This window comes from Bos taurus, chromosome 24, assembly GCF_002263795.3.
Source record: "Bos taurus isolate L1 Dominette 01449 registration number 42190680 breed Hereford chromosome 24, ARS-UCD2.0, whole genome shotgun sequence".
In the NCBI taxonomy this organism is placed as follows: Eukaryota; Metazoa; Chordata; class Mammalia; order Artiodactyla; family Bovidae; genus Bos; species Bos taurus.
In genome coordinates, this window is record NC_037351.1 from 46,880,856 (window position 1) to 46,896,975 (window position 16,120).

Here is a 16,120-nt window from a genome sequence, read left to right on the forward strand (position 1 = left end):
TGCTTTACATTGTACAAGGGGTTGGGTAAGATGCAGTTAGGCTAATCATAAATAGTCATCAGACATCTTGCTCTGATGAAAATTATCAACTAGTAATAAAAATGAGCCATAGAATGCATGGAATTAGAAAGCATTAAATGCTTACTGCCTAAAATAAAGAAAGTGAGAATAAAAGATAGATTTGAACAATGTTTTCCAAACTTAGCAGATCATAGAATCACCTGGGAGCTTTTAAATATATGTGCTTAAATACTAGCTCAAGATGGCATATCATGTACACGTATTTCTTCTGCCTATTTCCTAAACGCCATTAAATTATAAAGGAATGAAAGGGTGAGATACATTTTTAACACTAAAGATGTAGAAGAACATAAGAAATTCAAACAATCTCTGGAAGATGAAACAATAGAAGAAAGCATATCAATGAATGACATTCAGTAGATAAAGCTGTAGCCAAGAATTAACCATGAAAGGGTTGCATGGATGTAGAAGTCATTGTCTTGAAGAATTTCATGAGAGCTCCTGATTCAGAGGTATACCAGAGATCCAGAAGGAAAATTGGAGCTGAAAACATGTGAGTTGACTGATGATATATTTATGAAATAGTTAACTTTCCCAGCCCTGACTCCCAAACTACGTGGACAATATAGTGAACAGTCTGCATTTGCCCCTGGGCAAGACTGAAAGTACTTTCCTCTTAGGAAATTAAACTGTCTGAGGAGAGCCAAGTCTTCTAATGTGCACACTGCTGCACTAAGACAGGGCCATTCTTATTTTGAAATTGGGGAGGCTGTTAGCTTGACAACTTATTTCCTACTAGCTGGGTCTAAGCTGCTGATTACATAAGTTTCAACATACATAGAGCTTTCAGTTAGATATTTCTCCCCACATCATTATACAAATAGTCATTCGAGTTCATTATTATTAAATATAAACAAGCAAGCAGGACACATGATGAAAATCAGCAACATGGAGAGGAAAGATAAAGATGAAAACTGACTTCAGGAGAAAAGAGAGCTAATTCAGGGGGATAAAGGCCACTTAGTGATAATGAAAGTGATTTAAAATGCATTTAAAGAGAGTTCCCTGCCTCCCCCTCCTCGTACACAGAAATTTTTATACAAGAGGAACTATCAAAGAAAAAGAAAGAATTCTTAATGTTAAAACATAATAGTTCTCCAAAAGGGGAAGATAAAGTTGGAAGAACATTCAAGAATATAGAAAAAAACATAGAGACAGAAAATATGAGAGAAAGAAAGAAAACACAGGAAAAGTGAGTTTCATAAGGACAGAAATGCAGGACAGGAAGTTGCCGGGGACCAGCCCCGGCTGATCCAGGGTATTCGAAGGAGAGACGGCATAGGCGAGGATCAGGATACAATAGCTTCAATTAGATATTAATTAAAGATATAAAGAGTAATAGAATAAGGATAGCTCAGTAGGAAAATTCAGTGGAGAAAAGAGGCTGAGTAGCTTGGTTTACGCGGGAGACCAATAAAACTTCAAGACAAGAAGTTTGCACCACTTACGTAGGCCGCAGGCGTCCTTCCGTTCTCCCGAAGGAGAGGAGACACTGAGGCCTCCCCGGTCGGATCTTAGAAGCCCAGGCATAATTAGTAAGCATGGTGGGTTCCGCGCTCCAGATGGAGACTCAACCAGAGTGAGAGAGAGAGCGACATGGGGAGACCAGTATTTCGAGAAACTGATCCCAATTCTTTATTTTCCAGAGTCTGTTTTTATACACTAAGATGTTATACAAAAGTCACGTGGGGACAGCAGTCCTGACTTTTATTAAAGTCAGGTGCTTCACACAAATGTATACAGAGGTCTTAGGGGTGTTACATCATCTTCTGGCCAGGGGGGCCTGCTGACAATTTACGACCCTCTCCTTGTGACAGCGGTCAGTCAATCAGGACACTTATTTCTCCAGGGCTGATTATTCTCAAAACAGACGCCACCCAAGTAAAGTTACATTCCTACAGGGTGAGGGTGTAGTGGGTTTTAGTTAAGGAAAGAATTTACTTAGCCTAAGGTCTAACGTGATTAATATCAAAGGTTAATTCTATATATTCATTAATGTGTGTAAGGGCAGGGGATATGGAGACTTAGCAACAAAAGTTGGCTCAACAAATGAAAAACCCTTCACCAACACAATTTCTAATTAGCCCACTATACTTATAGTTTTCTAACTTCTCTAAAGAACCTGTTTTTAGAGGGTTTAAAGCATCTCGTGCCTCTCACGGTTGGGAGGCTGTGAGCAATCACATGTGGCCGGAGGAGCCTGTCAGGCAGGCTAGAGAACCTTCAGAGGAGTTTGTAGGTTAAAACACTCTTGTCACACCCAAGAGTTTTATTGACTGGAGCTCTAGGTTAACTCCTTCTCCGAAAGAGGTGGTGGGGGACAGCCCCCTGTAAAGTCAGAGATGTAGGAAAGAGCACAAAGTAGTAAAGTAGGCAGGCTCTGGTTATGGGGGTAGACGCTCGAGGATTTCCAGGGGGACTCCTGAGGCTCGATCCCGCCTTTGCGTATGTCGAGCCTCCTTCCTCATGACCTTTGCCATGGGCGGAGTACCTCACTCTGGCCCCCAACAGGAAGTAATAAGAAAAATTAAAATTTTCAAAGATGAAAAGTACATGAGTGTTCAAAGGGAGAAGACTTATGGGATACTTCGTAGTTTGAATGCTTAAGACAAACCTGGACCAACCATCATGAAATTTCAAAGCTTATTAAATCATAAAATTTAAATCCTATTAAAAGAAGGTTCTAAAACATTCAAGAGAGGGAGAATGTTATCTATAAATAAACAAGAAACTGATTAGCAGTAAATGTAGAAGACAATCATGTGCTTCTTTCAAGGTATTGAAAGAACATAATTTAGAGCCTAATATTCTATAGACAATCCAATTATCTATTAATGATGAGGGAAAAATAAAGATTTTAAACGCAAAGGCAAAACTAACATTTTCTAAACAAAAATATTTAAACAAGAAACTTTTAAATGTACAAAAAACTCAAAGCTTTTGCCTAGTCATTTGACAACAATTTATTGAGTATCTATTTTGGCATTATTTTAGGCAATAGACACACAATGATGAACATGACCTTTTGAAACCTTTTCCTCAAGAAACTGATATATAGACAAGTTTCTAGAATTCTCTTGGAAAAAGTTATTTGAGGATGTACTCTGGCAATAGATTGGTGAAAAGCAAAAGGCTATAAGAATTGACCAAATTAAACCAAGCAGTCAACAGAAAAAAACCTAAGATGAGAGACACACGTGTATGTGTGTGCGTGCAGGTGCTCTCAGTCAAGTCCAACTCTGCAACTCCACATACTGTAGCCCGCCAGGCTCTTCTGTGCATGGAGTTTTCCAGGTAAGAATACTGGAGTGGGTTGTTGCCATTTTCTTCTCCAGTATGCCCTAGTCCTAAAAAGCATTGATAAATTCTAAAGATAAATTCCATACAATAGATAAAATGAGAATCAACTGGAAAATAGAGTTGATTGGTATGGTATAGATCATTAGCGTTCAGCAACACCCAGTTTGATCCTTCCTATTCCAGTTGAGCTATTTCAAATCCTGAAAGATGATGCTGTGAAAGTGCTGCACTCAATATGCCAGCAAATTTGGAAAACTCAGCAGTGACCACAGGACTGGAAAAGGTCAGTTTTCATTCCAGTCTCAAAGAAAGACAATGCCAAAGAATGCTCAAACTACCACACAATTGTACTCATCTCACATGCTAGTAAAGTAATGCTCAAAATTCTTCAAGCGATGCTTCAACAATATGTGAACCATGAACTTCCAGATGTTCAAGCTGGTTTTAGAAAAGGCAGAAGAACCAGAGATCAAATTGCCAGCATCCGCTGGATCATCGAAAAAGCAAGAGAGTTCCAGAAAAACATTTATATCTGCTTTATTGACTATGCCAAAGCCTTTGACTGTGTGGATCACAATAAACTGTGAAAAATTCTGGAAGAGATGGGAATATCAGACCACCTGACCTGCCTCTTGAGAAAACTATATGCCGGTCAGGAAGCAACAGTTAGAACTGGGCATGGAACAACAGACTGGTTCCAAATAGGAAAAGGAGTACGTCAAGGCTGTATATTGTCACCCTGCTTATTTAACTTCAATGCAGAGTACATCATGAGAAACGCTGGGCTGGAAGAAGCACAAGCTGGAATCAAGACTGCCGGGAGAAATATCAATAACTTCAGATATGCAGATGACACCACCCTTAGAGTAGAAAGTGAAGAGGAACTAAAAAGCCTCTTGATGAAAGTGAAAGTGGAGAGTGAAAAAGTTGGCTTGAAGCTCAACATTCAGAAAACGAAGATCATGGCATCTGGTCCCATCACTTCATGGGAAATAGATGGGGAAACAGTGTCAGACTTTATTTTTGGGGGCTCCAAAATCACTGCAGATGGTGACTGCAGTCATGAAATTAAAAGACGCTTACTCCTTGGAAGAAAAGTTATGACAAACCTAGATAGCATATTGAAAAGCAGAGACATTACTTTGCCAGCAAAGGTCCGTCTAGTCAAGGCTATGGTTTTTCCAGTGGTCGTGTATGGATGTGAGACTTGGACTGTGAAGAAGGCTGAGCACCGAAGAATTGATGTTTTTGAATTGTGGTGTTGGAGAAGACTCTTGAGAGTCCCTTGGACTGCAAGAAGATCCAACCAGTCCATTCTAAAGGAGATCAGCCCTGGGATTTCTTTGGAAGGAATGATGCTAAAGCTGAAACTCCAGTCCTTTGGCCACCTCATGAGGAGAGTTGACTCCTTGGAAAAGACTCTGATGCTGGGAGGGATTGGGGGCAGGAGGAGAAGGGGACGACAGAGGATGAGATGGCTGGATGGCATCACCAACTCAATGGACGTGTGTTTGAATGAATTCCGGGAGTTGGTGATGGACAGGGAGGCCTGGCGTGGTGGGATTCATGGGGTTGCAAAGAGTCGGACACGACTGAGGGACTGAACTGATGGCAACACACTCCAGTATTCTTGACTAGGGAATCCCATGGACAGAGTCTGAGCCTGGTGGGCTGCAGTCCATGAGGTTGCAAAGAGTCGGACACAAATTAGCAACTGAGTACAGGTATACAACATGTCTACATGTCTCAATGTTCCCTACGGTTAGGTAAGACTGTGTAATTGAGTTCTAGCCAATGGAACTGAATTTCATTTTCAGGTCAAGGCAGTTAATAAATAGTGGATTTTCTGTTTAATATTTAGTCCCCTTTGGTCACTGGATGGATGGAATGAAACCAGTGGAGAGCTCCGAAGATCTCAGGGTTGTTAGAGTTACAGCAACTTTCTCTTGACCCACTGTGGACTGTGATATGATCAAGAAATGAAGTTTTATAGTATTAACCCACCAATTGAGTGAGATTTCAGTTTTATTTGTTAGTGCAGCATTTCTTAATCTAGCCTAACTAAAAATATAGTGAAGAGAAGAGGAGGAAAAGGAAGAAGAGGAGGAAGAGGAGGAAGAGGAGGAGGGAGAAAAAGGAAGAAAGAAGGAAAGAAAGAAAGAAAAGGCACCCTTTTGTTTCAATGAGAAATATAGTCAGTCAGTCAGTCAGTTGAGTCGCTCAGTTGTGTCCAACTCTTTGTGACCCCATGGACTGCAGCACACCAGAAATACAATCAGGACCCAGCAAAATAAAATGCAGACCAACAAATTCATAATGTCAAGTTGAATGTGGCCATCTGTAGGGACAGTAGCTGAGTTCCCAGGAGCAAATAAATCTACAATGAATTAAAAAGGAGTTGGCAGTGACAGGAAGGAGAAGGCAGGCAGAGGCTTGAGGAAAAGGCAGAGTTCAAGAACTGTGGTGCGTGCTCAGTCGCTTGAGTTGTGTCTGACTCTTTGCAACCCTGTGGACTGTAGCCCACCAGGTTCCTCTGTCTATGGGATTCTCCAGGCAAGAATACTGGAGTGGGTTGCCATTCCATCCTCCTGGGGAGCTTCCTGACCTAGGGATCGAAACTGCAACTCCTGTGTCTCAGGCATTGAAGGCAGATTCTTACCCACTGAGCCACCAGAGAAGCCCTCAAGAACTGTGGTAGGTTCATTTGTTCTTAAGTCCACGGCCCTGAACAAACTACCTTCAAAGTCATTTGTTGGCATTGGTGGAGTAAACCTACTTTAGATCTGGACGAAACTACATAACAGATGGAAGTTTGCAAGTCAAGAAGCATTTGTCTGTATAATATAAGCAAAGGACAGACAGAGACTGTGAAAAGAAAAAGTGGGGAGGGAGAAAGAAGTGGTAATAAAGAATGGAGTATGGCTCAGAGAGAAGATATCTAGGTTGGCCACTTTTCTGTATGCTGAGTCTTCCACAAGTTTTGATAGTTCTCTACAAACCTGTATACAAGATTAGATAATTTAAGACATCCAATTCTTTTAGGAAACACTTATGGAGCAGCTGTGTTTATCCAGCCAAGAGGAATGCATTGTAGGACCAGGACAATTTGTTCCTACCCCTTTAGGGCAGGAGTTTATAGTCTCATTGGGCACACATAAGATAGAGAGAGTAATAAGAAACCCAAAGCAGTACATAAGAAAGGCCAAGTGACTGGTGCAGAAAACTAACTACCCTTCAAGCTTTTAGAGGAAGGAGAAAATCTGAAGATTTAGAACCCGAGCTGGGGTGGGCTTTAGCAGCTGAATCTTATGGATTAGACAGAGTTTAGGCAAGAAGGAAGGAAGGAAGAAGGGTTTTTCAAGTGGAGAAATGGTGTCAGCAAAGGCAAGAAGGTTGAAATTGGGGACCAGTGTAGGAAAAGAGTCCAGCTACAAGATGGCAAATGTAGGTTGAGTCCAAATGACAGTCATACCTCAGAGATATTGTGGGTTTGATTCCAGATCATGGCAATAAACACAAAATTTTTTGGTTTCCTAGTGCATATAAAAGTTATGCTTATACCATACTGTGGTCTATTAAGTATGTAATAGGATTATGTCTAAAAAATGTGTATTTATTTTTGTTTAGTCACTAAGTCCTGTCAAACTCTTTTGTGACACTATGGACTATACACTGCCAGGCTTCTCTGTCCGTGGAATATGCCTTAATTAAAAAATGCTCTATTGCTTAAAAATGCCAACCATCATTTGAGTCTTCAGCAAAACAGAATCTTTTTTCTGGTAGAAGCTTTTGCATTAGTGTTGATGACTCCTGACTGTTCAGGGTGGTGGCTGCTGAAGGTTGGGAAGGCTACAGCAATTTCTCAAAATAAGACAGCAATGAAGATTGCCATACTGATTCTCTTCCTTTCCTGAATGATTTCTCTGTAGTATGCATTTTACCCATAGTATAACTTTTTTCAAAATTGGAGTCAATCCTCCAGATCCTACTGCTGGTTTATCAACCAGGCTTATGTCACATTCTAAATCCTTTCTTGTCATTTCAACAATCTTATACAGCATCTTCATCAGAAGTAGTTTTCATCTCAAGGAACCACTTTCTTTCCTCATCCATAGAAGCAGCTTTTCATCCGTGAAAGCCTTATCATGAGATGCCAGCCATTCAGTGATGTCTTCAGGCTCTACTTCTAACTCTAGTTCTCTTGCTATTTCTACCACACCTGCAGTTACTTCCTCCATTAAAATCTTGAACCCCTCAAAGTCATTCATAAAGGTTGGAGTCAATTTATTCTAAATTCCTGTGAATGTTGGTATTTTGACTTCTTTCCTGAAAATACAAATGTTCTTAATGACATTTAGAATGATGAGTCCTTTCCAGAGATTTTCAATTTACTTCGCCCAGATCCATTGGAGGAACCATGACTGATGCACCTATAGTCTTATGAAATATAATAATAAGATTTGAAAGTGGAAATGACTTCTTGATCTGTAGGCTCCAAAATGGATGTTGTATTAGCAGGCATGAAAACAATGTTAATCTTGTACATCTCCATCAGAGCTCTTGGATGATCAGGTCATTGACAATGACCAGTAATATTTTGAATTTTTTTTTCTGAGCAGTAGGTCTCAATAGTGATACCGTTCAAATAGTCAGTAAACCATGTTGTGAAGCTATATGCTGTCATCCAGGCTTTATTGTTCCATTTATAGAGCACAGGTAGAGTAGATTTAACATAATTCTTAAGAGCCCTAGGATTTTCAGAACACTAAATAAGCATTGGCTTCAACAGGGCTTCCCAGGTGGCTCAGAGGTTAAAGCATCTGCCTGCAATGCGGGAGACCTGGGTTCAATCCGTAGGTCAGGAAGATCCCCTGGAGAAGGAAATGGCAACCCACTCCAGTATTCTTGCCTGGAGAATCCCACGGACCGAGGAGCCTGGTGGGCTACAGTCCACAGGGTTGCAAAGAGTTGGACACAACTGAGCGACTTCACTTTCACTTTCAACAGGGCTTCCCAGGTGGCTCTAGTAGTAAAGAACCTGCCTGCCAATGCAGGAGATTTAAGATTCAATCCCTGGGTCAGGAAGATCCACTGGAGGAGGGCGTGACAGTCCACTTCAGTATTCTTGCCTGGAGAATCCCATGGACAGAGGAACCTGGTGGGCAACAGTCCACAGGATTGCAAAGAGCTAGACAAGACTGAAGCTACTTAGTACGCACACATGCCTTGACTTCAACTTCAAGTCACCAGCTTCAATAGCCCCTTACCAGAGATTCAGCCTGTCCTTTGAAGCTCTGAAGCCAGGGATTGACCTCTCTAACTTTGAAAGTCCTAGATGGCATCTTATTCCAATAGAAGACTGTTTCATTTACACTGAATATCTGTTGTTCAGTGTAGCCTTTTGCATTAGTTATCATAGGTAGATCTTTTAGATAATTTGCTTCAGCTTCTACATCAGCACTTGCTGTTTCACATTGCACTTTGATGTTATAATTTCTTTCCTTAAACTTCAAACCAACCTTTGCTATCTTCAAACTTTTCTTCTGAAGCTTCTCCTCTTTCAGGCTTCATAGAACTGAAGAGAGTTAGGAACTTGCTGTAGGTCAGGTTTTGGCTTAAGGGAATGTTGTGGCTGGCTTGATCCTCTATTCAGACCGCTAAAACTTTCTCCATATCAGCAATAAGTCTGTTTTGGTTTCTTATAATTCATGTGTTCACTGGAGTGGCAATTTGAATTTCCTTCCAGAACTTTTCCTTTGTATTTACAGTGTGGCTAACTGCCTGGCACAAGAAGCCTAACTTCCAGCCTGTCTCCACTTTCGCATGCCTTCCTCAATAAACTTCATCGCTGGCTTTTGATTTTAAAATGAGAGATGTGCAACGCTTCCTTTTACTTTAGAGGACATTATAGGCTTATTAATTGGCTTCATTTCAATGTTGCTGTGTCTCAGGGAATAGAAAGGCCCAAGGAGAGGGAGAGAGTTGGGGAAATGACTAGTCAGAGGAGCAGTCAGAAGACTTGCAACATTCATCTATTTAATTTGCCTTCTTATACAGCATGTTTGTGGCACCTCAAAATGATTAGTTTTTAAGTCTTCAGATATCTGAGACTATGATATCAAATCATTTTGGTTCTGGAGTAGCTACAAGGATCCATTAGCCTAGGCTTTTGAGAATTAAGAATAAAAATTTCTGTTGCAGAAGATGGAACACCCGTCTGTTGTGGCCAAGATTTTTCCTTCTTTGTTACTTAATGTTAAAGGAAGGAAACCTCTTAGGAGTTCTGAGAACTAATTAATATCTCCCAAGGGATTTTTCCTACGTCTGTGGTTATTTACATAGCTTATTAAAGAAAAGAGCTCTTTTTCCAAACATTACCTTATTAACCTTTGTTAAATCAACCTCATATAGTCAGGAAAGATAGGGTTGGGGGAAGGGAAACCAAAGTATATCAAGAAGGATGCCTGCAGACGTTAGAAACAATTTGAACCTGTTACACCAAATGGAATATTTTTCCTTTTTCTAAGTAATAGGAAAACCACATGGTTTTCTCCTAACACACTTTCCTTGAGTGGGGAACACAGAACATGTCTTTCCTCTTACATCTTTAGACATAAATGTAGATAAAATGAGGACTATGAAGAAGCAACACAGGTACTGGGTTAAGCACTTGTTTGTAGGTTTTACTTGCAGAGGTCTAGTCAACTAACTTCATGCAATTGGACTTTTTCTGAAAATATCTATTGGGTTGGCCAAAAAGTTTGTTCAGGTTTTTCATACACTGTTATGGAAAACTCAAACAAACTTTTTGGCCAACCCAATATGTTTCTGAAAACAGGACTCTTGACTGTGCATCCAGGCCTCACAAGGACCCAGGAGTGCCACACACCTGAGTTCACACAGACATGGATGGAACTTGGAAAGTGATCTAGATACTGACTTTCAAGCCCGAGAGTGGGTCTGTAGTTCCCTCTTTTCATGATAGGCTGTTATGTTGTTAAAAGGTAAACTGAGGCACATTAAAATTTGTTGTTTCAAGAGTTTATTTGATCAGACATTGATTTGAATAGGGCAGTGTCAAAGCTCGGAGAAAGAAATGGCAACCCACTCCAGTATTCTTGCCTAGACAATCCTGTGGACAGAGGAGGCTGATGGGCTACAGTCCATGGGGTTGCACAGAGTTGGACACGACTGAAGTGACTTAGCAGCAACATCAGCAGCAGTGTCAAAGCTAGCTGGTTAGGAGCACTCCAGACAAGGCCCAAGTTTTTTTTACAGAGAAGATGCTGAAGCAGAACAAAGCAATTATTTGATTGGCTATAGTTTAAGCCTTATTTGGAGGAAGCCTAGTTGGCCATTTGTGATTGGCTGTTCTTAAGTTTCACTCTCTTGGACCCAGGTGCATTGACTCTGGCTTAGGTTTGCTTTGCTTACATAGGCTATTAAGCTGTCAGAGCCACACCTGTCTACTTGCCGCCTCATTTAATTACTATAAGGTTGACTTTAGGAGCTTCCGTGGTGGCTCAGTGGTAGAGAATCTGTTTGCCAATGCAGGAGACACAGGTTCAATCCCTGATCCAGGAAGATCTCACATGCTTCGGAGCAACTAAGCCCATGTGCCACAACTATTAAGCCTGTGCTCTAGAGCCAGGGAGTCACAACTACTGAACCCCTGCACACTAGAGCCCGTGCTCCTCAATAAGAGAAGTCACTACAATGAGAAGCCTCTGTACTGCAACTAGAGAGTAGCCCCCAATCACCGCAACTAGAGAAAAGCCCACCTGGCAACGAAAACCCAGCACAGCCAGAGATAAATAAATAAAATTATTAAAAAAAAAAAAAAAGAATTGACTTTGGTTTTTGCTGCCTCTGCTGCTCCTGCCTCTCACAGCCACCTTCTCTCAACTCTGTTTTTTCTTTGCCTTATTGCTTCTGATTACTCAAAGTCTCTGCTTCCTTTTGGCTGATGCTTATTAATTACTCTTACTGCTCCATGACTTCTCCTTATTGTTTTTCTCTCTGTAAGTATTTTGGCTTCTGTCCCTTGCTATGAGCCACTCACTCTGTGTGCCTTCAATCTGGATTCTGTGAAGCCAAATGCAAGTCCAAGGTCATGGGCACAGGCAGAAGTTGAGATCTGATTTATTTATGGCTGCTCTGGGTCTTCGTTGCTACACATGGTCTTTCTCTAGTTGCGGCAAATGGAAGCTACTCTTCCTGGGGGTGTGTGGGCTTCTCATTGTGGTGGCTTCTTCTGTTGCAGAGCATGGGCTCTAGGCATGCAGGCTCAGTAGTTGTGGGACACGGCATGTGGAATCTTCCTGGACCAGGGCTTGAACCAGTGTCCCCTGCATTGGCAGGTGGATTCTTAACCACTGGACCACCAGGGAAGTCTGAGAAGTTGAGATTTGAATTGGATGAAGGGAAACATCATCCTCTGAGACTGAAGGGAAAGGATGAGGTAGATACTTCTGTAGGTAAGAACAGGAAGTTGAGAGAGGTCATATCTGATAACTTATGTCTGCTTACTGGAGTATGATCACCGTCTGCTGAGAGGAAGAGGGTTTGCATCAACAGCTTATAAAGCAGTGGAGAGCTGGACTAGCTTTAGAGGGCGATGGGAGAGGAACTGGCCAGATACAAGTGAAAACATTGAGAAGTGGAGCTGAGAGCTGAGATTCTGAGAGTAGGCAGGTCAAATCTGCCATGCCTCTGGATTGTGTGATTTCTTCTTGATTGCATGATTTCTGCCTTGCCCAACCCCTCCACTCTCTGAGTAGAAATGTTGGGGGCAGGTGAGAGGAGAGCTCAGGAGATGAACCACTTGGGCTGAGAGAGAAGAAAGGGTTAGGAAGAGGCTGAGAAGTTGGGAAGTCAGGGACTAGAAGCCTTGAAGAAGCTGATACAAATATAGAAAGAAAGAAGGTAGTTGAGGTTACAAAGTAGGACATTTGAATGATGAGAACCAGATTTCAGAGGCGATGCCAATAGTGTGGCACGTGCCATCAGTTGACTCTGGTCACAACTTCTTTGCTGCTCCTCTTTCTACTCTGAATCTGAGCTGGCCTTTGGACTTAACTTTGATCAGTAGAACGTGGAAGTGATAAGTGCAAGTTCTGGAACCTAGGTCACAATAGGCCTTATGACTTCTGCCTTTTCCTTCTTGGAACACTTGCCTTAGGACTGCAGTAGAATGAAAAAGCCCAGGATGAGAGACCATGCATGGAATGAAAGGCCCTGACAGCTCAGCTGTCTCAGCCCATCCTTACCTGTTGTACCTGTCTGCAGCCACAGGAGTGAGCCCAGGGGAGAGCAGTAGCTGAACTGGTCAATCAGCCTACAGACTCACAAAACACGACAAACCATTGTTTTAAGCCACTAAGTTTTAGAGTGATTTATTCTATCAGTGGTTAGCTGATACTCTCTAGGGCTGCCATAGTAGGGTGTTACTTCCTCTGCCTAGAACATTCTTCCTCCATCCTTGCATTCCAGTCCCTTGCAGTCACTCTTCATTTGCCCAACTTCTTATTTTTTAAGGCTCAGTTCAGTGTCATCTCCTGCCAAAGTGTACCAATAAGGATGCAAGTGAGACATTAGAAGTGCCTTCTCAGTCTCAGATAGTCTAGGTCAGATGTGCCTTATGGTCTCAAGATATCCTGTGTGTCCACCACAGCACCTCTACCGCGTTTTATGTCCCTGTGTGTGTGCTCAGCCGTGTCCAACCCTCAGCGACCCCATGGACTGCAGCCCACCAGGCTCCTCCGTCCATGGGATTTTGCAGGCAAGAGTACTGGAGTAGGGTGCCAGTGCCTTCTCCGGAAACACCTAGGGAGCTTATAGCAATTCTGATACCCCGGCTGCACTCCAGGCTAATCAAGTTAGTCTCTGGTGGTGAAAACTTCCCAGGTGATTCCAATGTATGGTGAACATTGGGAACCACTGACCTGGGCATACAGCTAAAAATAAACATCTTGATGACTACAAATAAATGTAACCCAATAAGATATGGATCATTGCCATCATCCCAGAAGTTCTGTCTTATCTTTTCCCAATTAATCCTTACCTTCACTCTCCCAGAGATGATCACTGTTGTGATTTTCACACTGTATGGATTGGTTGAAACCATTCTAAACTGTCAAATAATTATAGCATATAACCCACTCCAGTGTTCTTGCCTGGAGAATCCCAGGGACGGCGGGGCCTGGTGGGCTGCTGTCTGTGGGGTCGCACAGAGTCGGACAAGACTGAAGTGACTTAGCAGCAGCAGCAGCAGCATACTATTATGTAGGACTTCTTTCACTCAGAAAAATGCTTTTGAGATTTACCCATGTTATTGCATATACCATTGATTCACTTATTTATAACTCTAATATTTCATCATACAAATATACCACAATTTTAAAATTCATTTTTCTGTTGATGGATACTTGGGCTGTTTTCAGTTCTTGGTTATTATGAATAAAGTTGCTATGAACACTCTTGTACCAGTCTTTGTGTATGTATATTTTCATTTCTTTTGGATGAATGAGTGGAAGTGCTGTGTCATAGGGTAGTTTTATAAGAAACTGCCAGAAAGCTTCCCTGGTGGTCAGCAGTTAAGAATCCACTGGCCAATGAGAGACATGTGGGTTTGATCCCTGGTCCTGAAGATCCTACACACTGTAGGGCGACTAAGCCCCAGCACAGCAGCTACCGAAGCCTGTCAGCCTGGAGCCTGTGCTCTGAAACAAAAGAAGTCCCCGCGATGAGAAACCTTCACACGGTAACAAAGAATAGCCCCCTCACTGCAACTAGAAAAAGCCCAGCAACGAAGACCCAGCACAGGCAAAGATAAACAAGTAAATGAACAAATAAAAGAAAAACTGCCAGACGTTTTCCTAAAGAGTTTACATCATTTCATATTCACATCAACAATATATGAGTGTTCTAGCTGCTCCACAACTTTGTTAACGTTTGATGTTGTCAGTCTTTAAAAATTTTAGTCATTCTGCTAAATGTGTAGTGGTATCTTGTCATTTTAATTTGCATATCTTGATGGTTAATGGTGTTGATCACTTCTTCATATGTTTATTCATGATTAGTATATTTCTTTTGTGAAATGTCTGTTCAGTTCCTTTGCTTAACTGAATTTGGTTGCTTTTTATTTTTATTAAGTGGAAGGAATTATTTATATATCCTAAATCTAAGTTATTTTTTAGATATATGTTTTCAAATATTTTCTCTGTGACTTGCATGTTCATCTTATTGGTGTTATGATGGGCAGAAGTTTTAAATTTTGATGAAGTGCAATTTATCAGGGTTGTTTTTTTATTTGTTGTTGTTGTGGTTATTTGGTCTTTTGGTGGTTACTGCTTCCTATGTCTAAGAAATATTTGCCTGGCTCCTATTAATAAAGATATACTCCTGTTTTGCTCTGAAATGCTTATGATTTCAGGTCATTCACCTGTCTCGTATTACATTTTGTGTATGGTATAAAGTAGAGGTCAAAGTTCACTTTTTTTAAAATTTCCAGATACATAATTGTTCTAGCACTATTTTGTTGAAAAGACTTTTTTCCCTGTTGTGTTGACACCTTTGTCAAAAATCCAAAGACCATGAAAGGTTGGCCTGTTTTTGTGATCTCTATTCAGTTACACTGGTGTTTTTGCCAGTTCTGCCATACATTGTTATGACTGCTATAGTATAGTAAGTTTTGAAATTAGATAATATAAATTCCTGAAATCTTGATTTTCTTTTTCAAAATTGCTTAGGCATCCTAGGTCTTTTGCATTTGTATTTATTTATACAGTCATCTTGCCAGTTTCTCCCAAAAGTCCTTCTGGGAATTTGATTGAAATCATATTGAGTTTATAAACACTTTGGGGGATAAAATTGACATTTTAATAATAATGAATCTTCCAAACCACATACATAGTATATTTTCAAAGCATTTAAAGTTAAAAAAATTTTTCTCAGCAATGTTTTGAGGTTTTCAGTGTAAAGGCTTTGCATATCTTTTGATATAGTTATTCTTAAGTTTTTTTAATATGAAGTGAAATTCACTTAATATGAAATTGACTGTTTTAAAGTGATGTTTTGGTGATATTTAGTACACTCACAATTTTGTGAACAAATACTTTCTATTTGGTTCCCACTTTCATTACTCAAAAGAAAACCCTGCATCTATTAAGCAGTCTCTACCAATTCTCCCTTCCCCATGGCCCTGGAAACTACCAATCCATTTTTTGCTGCTATGGTTTGCCTATTTCAGGTATTTCATATAAATGGAATCCTGCTTTCTGTGACCTTTAATGCCTGGCCTCTTTCATTTTGCATGTTTTCAAGGCTCATCCATGTTGTAGCACGTGTCAGTATTTCATTTCTTCTTACAGCTGAATAATATTTCATTGTATGTACACACCCCATTTTGTTTATCCATGCACATGTTGGTGGGCATTTGGGTTGTTTCTACAGTTTGACTATTGTAAATAGTGCTGCTATTTACCACACTTGTATACAAATATTTCGTTGTTTTCAATACCTTTGGGTTTACACCTAGAAGTGGAACTGCTGAGTGATATGGTAATTATATGTTTAATTTTTTGAGGAACTGCCCAACTGTTTTCACAGTGGCTGTATGTGAGATGAATTTTGAGGTGAAATGAGTTGAAGTGAGTTCACTGCGGGTTTGACTTGCCTGTCCCTGGTGACTCATGATGCTGTGTGTCTCTTCGTGTGTTTGGTGGGTGTCTGTATATCT